The 6,497-nt window shown below is 31.0% G+C and overlaps 1 protein-coding gene across 1 annotated transcript in view; it reads right to left on the bottom strand.

Annotated features, from left to right (window-relative positions):
- Positions 1-5,564, bottom strand: part of LOC136851378 (uncharacterized) — a 38,217-nt gene extending 32,653 nt beyond the window's left edge. The window contains 1 exon segment of the mRNA XM_067125448.1: positions 5,422-5,564. The gene's annotated coding sequence lies outside the window, so the exon portion shown is untranslated.
- Positions 5,565-6,497: the final 933 nt, after the last annotated feature.

Genomic DNA, 6,497 nt, shown 5'->3' on the forward strand with positions numbered 1-6,497 from the left:
TGGGCTAGTTCCATATGAATATATTCATCTTCTGTATAATAATAATAATAATAATAATAATAATAATAATAATAATAATAATAATAATAATAATAATAATAATAATAATATTAATCTTTGGAAGCTTGAATTTTAAGTCAATGACCCCTGTGGTGGGCTTGTTCCATATGAACACGGTTCATCTTCTAAATAATAATAATAATAATAATAATAATAATAATAATAATAATAATAATAATAATAGTATTTGGAAGCTTGAATTTAAAGTCAATGACCCTTGTGGTGGGCTTGTTCCGCATGAATATATTCATCTTCTGAATAATAATAATAATAATAATAATAATAATAATAATAATAATAATAATAATAATAATAATCCTTAGAAGCTTGAATTTTAAGTCAATGGCCCCTGTGGTGGGCTTGTTCCATATGAATAGGGTTCATCTTCTGAATAATGATAATAATAATAATAATAATAATAATAATAATAATAATAATAATAATAATAATATAATAATAATAATAATCTTTGGAAGCTTGAATTTTAATTCAATGGCCCCTGTGTTGGGCTTGTTCCATTTGAACAGGGTTCATCTTCTGAATAATAATAATAATAATAATAATAATAATAATAATAATAATAATAATACATAATAATAATAATAATAATAATCTTTGGAAGCTTCAATTTTAAGTCAATGACCCCTGTGGTGGGCTTGTTCCACATGAACGGGGTTCATCTTCTGAATCATAATAACAATAAATGATAACAATAAGAGCATCACATTATCTGAAACTAACCACTAGTTTCCGCAACGCTGCACGGACATTCAACCGAAATAACGTAAACAACAACGGAACCCAATTCCACCATCCGAAATTAGCCAGAGTAGCTCCGTAGTGATTCATCGACATTCGACCTGATTGCGCGTCACCTCTGACCTTCTTCTCTTCGTCACTCGTGTGAGCTGGTGCTTAGTTGCTGGGTCGACTTATTGCCAATGTGACCAAACACCTTTATGTGTATAGAATAATAATACGTGGTCGTGCTTGCTTTCTGCTTGGGAGACTGAACTTTTTCCGTCTGCGTTTACCTGTGATTGTTCGTTACGATTTCCTTTTGTCTGTCTGTCTCTCTCTCTCTTGTGTGTGTGTGTGTGTATATATCTATCTATATATATATATATATATATATATATATATATATATATATATATATATATATATATATATATATATTTATATAGATATATATATGTATATATATACATATATGTATATATATATCTAATTATATGTACATATATACATATATAAGAGAGAGAGAGAGAGAGAGAGAGAGAGAGAGAGAGAGAGAGAGAGAGAGAGAGAGAGAGAGAGAGAGCGTAAAACTATCTCATGTAAAAAAGGAATAAACAGGAGTATATATATACTATATATATGTATATATACTTTATATATATACAGTATATATATATGTATATATATATATATTATATATATATAATGAGAGAGAGAGAGAGACAGACAGACAGACAGAGGTGAAAAACTATCTCATTTAAAAAATTAATGTGTATATATATAAATACATGTATGTGTATAACTGAATCACGAAAATATGGAACGTGATGAATATATAAATAAATATAAAATCCACGAAGGAAAGGGAAACACTGGAGTGCTGCGAGGCCTAAGTAAAGGACGACAGACAGTCAAAGGGCCTCGCAGCACTCCAGTGTTTCCCTTTCCTTTGTGGATTAGCTAAGTAAAGGACGACAGACAGTCGAAAGGCCTCGCAGCACTCCAGTGTTTCCCTTTCCTTCGTGGATTAGCTAAGTAAAGGACGACAGACAGTCGAAAGGCCTCGCAGCACTCCAGTGTTTCCCTTTCCTTCGTGGATTTTATCTTTATATATATATATATATATATATATATATATATATATATATATATATATATATATATATTTGTGTGTATGTATGTGTATGTTATGTATGTATATATATATATATATATATATATATATATATATATATATATATATATATATATATATATATATATATATATATAATGATTCATGAATTACTGTGGAACAAATTAAAAATGTCAGAATCTCCTGGTCAGGCATCACAAAAAAATCGAGAAAAATTTTTTTAAAATAACTAAATTTATTTCATATGAAAATTTCAATGAGTGAGATACATAAAACGATAAAGATCTATAATGAAAAAATGCTAACGGTGAATTTCTTTGTATGCACTCATTCAGCACTTTAATTTTCGTTAATCATTTTTCATCTTATGCGCAATATACCCTTAACAAATTCTGCCGAGTCTGCTCATATACTGTTTATCATATTATTATTATTATTATTATTATTATTATTATTATTATTATTATTATTATTATTATTATTATTATTATTATTATTCAGGAGATGAACCTTATTCATATGAAACAGGCCCACCACTGGGGACACTGACCTGAAATTCAAGCATCAAAATATTATCATCACTATTATTATTATTATTATTATTATTATTATTATTATTATTATTATTATTATTATTATTATTATTATTATTATTATTATTCAGATGATGAGCTCTATTCATATGGAACAAGCCAACCACAGGGGACACTGACTTGAAATTCAAGCTTCCAAAATAATAATAATAATAATAATAATAATAATAATAATAATAATAATAATAATAATAATAATAATAATAATAATAATAATAATAATAATATTATTATTATTATTATTATTATTATTATTATTATTCAGAAGATGATCACTATTCATATGGAACAATCCCCCACCACAGGGGCCACTGACTTCAAATTCAAGCTTCCAAAGAATATAACGTTCATTTAAAAGAAGCAACAGAAGGCATTAGGAAATACAGAAAGTAGAGATCTGCTATCAGTATACAAAGACAGATTGATAAATTTATAAATAAACAGATAAAAACTGTAAATAAATTACTAAGGGTGCAAGAACTTTCGACGTCCTAATTGCACATCCTCAGGGAGACTGTTCCAGAGCCCAACGGTGTGAGGAATAAAGGCCCTCTAGGTACATAATTCCGTTCAAATATATCATCAAATGGTATTTTCTTCTTGGTTATTTGTTAAATTATACAAACAATCACGAAAAATATAAATTCTATTAAAAAACTGATGTAAACTCATTGCATTCATATTCAATATCTGTGACGTCATTAAAGGTATTTATGAGCATGTATAGCCTGTTGTCAGATCATTATATATCATTATACATGCAGTATATATATCTATATATATATAAATATATATATATATATATATATATATATATAGAGAGAGAGAGAGAGAGAGAGAGAGAGAGAGAGAGAGAGAGAGAGAGAGAGAGAGAGAGAGAGAGAGAGAGAGAGAGTTGATAGATAAGATGTAGTATTGTATTTTGCAACTAATTTTGTAAATATATCCTTGGTCACTGCTCGAAATTCGAAATTAAGCAAAATCAATACAATATTGTATTTTGCAACTAAATTTTGTAAATACAACCTTGGTCATCGTCTGAAATTATACAAAATACAATATTGTATTTTGCATCTAAATTTTGTAAATACAATCTTGGTCACTGCCCGAAATAAATAAAAATGGTGTTGTAATTCCAACAAAATTTTGTAAATATAACCAATTAAACAAAAGTACAGTATTGTATTTTGTAGCTAATTTTGTAAATATAACCAATTAAATATAAATACAGAATTGTATTTTGGAGCTAATTTTGAAAATATAACCAATTAAACAAATAGAGTACTGAATTTTGCAACTTAATTTTGAAAATCAACCAATTAAACATAGTATTGCATATTATAAAGCTAACAAATTAAACATAAATAGAGTATTGCATTTTGTAAAGATAACCAATTAAAAATAAATACAGTACTGTATTTTGTAACTAATTTTTTAAGGATAACCTATTAAACATAACCACAGTATTGTATTTTGGAGCTAATTTTGTAAATATAACCAATTCAACATAAATACAGTGTTGTATTTTGTAACTAATTTTTTAAATATAACCTCGGCCATTGCTGGAAATTAAACAAAAACAACAACTACGATATATAAAATCGATGAGGAAAGGTTTTTTTTTCTATTTCAGCCTGAAAGTACAAGACATCATTATCCTGTAGAAAATAAACAGCGATATTTTATACTCGTCAATTTTTTTTTTTTTTTTTTTTTTTGGACAGATGACCAACATGGAATGAAAAACACCTTTGGCATATACGATGAAATATGAACATCCGAAGTACGGTTTTACTGGCATGGTTAGGACCGCAACCTCATCCCAAAACCTCAAGTTGCATTTAGACTTCCGAAAGAGTAAGTTTAACCAGAATTTGGAATCTGTGTGTGTGTGTGTGTGTGTGTGTGTGTGTGTGTGTGTGTGTGTGTGTGTGTGTGTGAGTTACAGCAACACTGATTCACTCAAACATGAGTTTCGATTTTGACAACCATATTTAGGATTTAAATAACATGAACGGAATATAGGCCTATATATATATATATATATATATATATATATATATATATACATATATATAGTTTGAGCCTGTCTAGGCCTACTATCTGCCTGCTAGCAAAAAACGAGGCTGTCATAAGTAGGCTGAGGGACCATTAGATAGAATGATAAATACATTGATAAAGAGAGAGAGAGAGAGAGAGAGAGAGAGAGAGAGAGAGAGAGAGAGAGAGAGAGAGAGAGAGAGAGAGAGAGAGATTTTAGTCATGGATTATCATTACAACAGTCTTTTATATTTAAAAAAACAAAAAAAATGTCGTTAGCTGCAGCAGTTATTTCGTGACAGACATAATGTAATAAAATGGTTGTTAAACTTGGAACTGATTTCGTTTATTTGATTCCACGATCTTATTTATCTTAATGGGCAGTTTTAAAGCGATTGTTTCATAGGTTACAATTCACCCCGAAGTATAGAACGACTTCCATAGAATTATATCAAAATGAAATTCATTCCTTGTTTGGCAACGCCGGATTTTTATATTCAGCGAGTTTATTTGGAAAACATCAACAAACAAATATAAATTTCTAAGAGGTCATATTCTCCTTTAGACGAATTCCCAGCCCGTGACACGCCATCTTGGGTCGCAGTCGATTAAATGACGTATCGAAATCATATACAAAGTCTCGAAAATAGCAGAAAATACCCGAGAAATAACCAAAAAATCTTCGCATTTTCCCCTCGGCCTCTGCACCAACCAAACCAATCTCTGGTATCGATTAGGACACTCGAGCGAGCGAGTGAGGTTCTTTGCCCCGAGGGGAAAAATTTTGCCTTTTACCCAACAAACAGCGCTTTATGTTAATCAAAAACCACAAAAAATGGTCACACTATTCACCTCTTCTTTGCCTTTCCTGCGATTTCACTCAAAAGTCTTTCTCTCTCTCCTGGACGCCCCTTGAAGAAGTAGAAAAGGAAGATATAAAGTGTCGAATGACGTTCCGTGGTGCGTTCTTCGCCAGCCGCGTGCCTGATGATACTACTACTCCTCCCGACGGCGGCCTCTGCAGCCGACTACGGGACATCCGTGTCGCTGCCTGCCCTCTGTTGGGAGACCCCGGAACTACAAAAGGAGATCGGTTAAGAAAAAGCCGCTATATAAACTATATGAAAACCATGTTTTAAGCTGAAGAGGACCTTAGCGAAGGTCAAAAGCTCCCGTTTTTATATTTAATCGCTTATACCTGGTTTTATACAGTGGCTTTTTTCTTTACCATTCAAGACTAACTTGAAGAATGTGGTTTTTAATACTGGGCTTTTAAGCTGAGCAGGACCTTAGTGATGGTCGAAGTCTCGTTTTTATATTTATTCACTTGAACTTGGTTTTATATAGTGGCTATTTTCTTAAATATTCAAGACTAAAGCGAAGAATTTTATTTTCACAAATGGACAGACATGGCCTCCAAACGCCTCTGATGATGATCATGAATGGAAGCTTTCGTCTTGTTTCTCAGAACTATGACCGTCTATTCTCGGTCTGTTTTATATTAAGCGATGTTAGGGAATACCTCTTGCTTGCTTGCTTGCTTGCCATTCATGACAAGGGTCTGTGGAAGAACCTCTACGTTTTCCTTCATTCCATACTTCTGTATCTCCTATTTCCGTTTGTTACTTCTCTCAAATGAACACCACATTCACTGGAAGCTTCAGAGTTTCAAGTCAATGGTCCCTGAGGGATTGTTTCATATGAAGAGCGTTCATCCTCTGAATAATAATAATTATGAAGCAAAATGGGTTGCACTAAGTGTTTTTAAAATAAGTTGTTGCCCTAAATTGGATTTTTACTGTAAATTCTCAGGCAGGATAGTAAATGCTCAGAAAATAGCTCAAGTCATAATTCCATTAACAGGTCTAAATCACAGTTATATTCTCCTTGTCCTCTTTTACAGTATATTTCACTCTTACCTCTGGAAA

This window comes from Macrobrachium rosenbergii, chromosome 23 (assembly GCF_040412425.1).
Source record: "Macrobrachium rosenbergii isolate ZJJX-2024 chromosome 23, ASM4041242v1, whole genome shotgun sequence".
NCBI lineage: Eukaryota > Metazoa > Arthropoda > Malacostraca > Decapoda > Palaemonidae > Macrobrachium > Macrobrachium rosenbergii.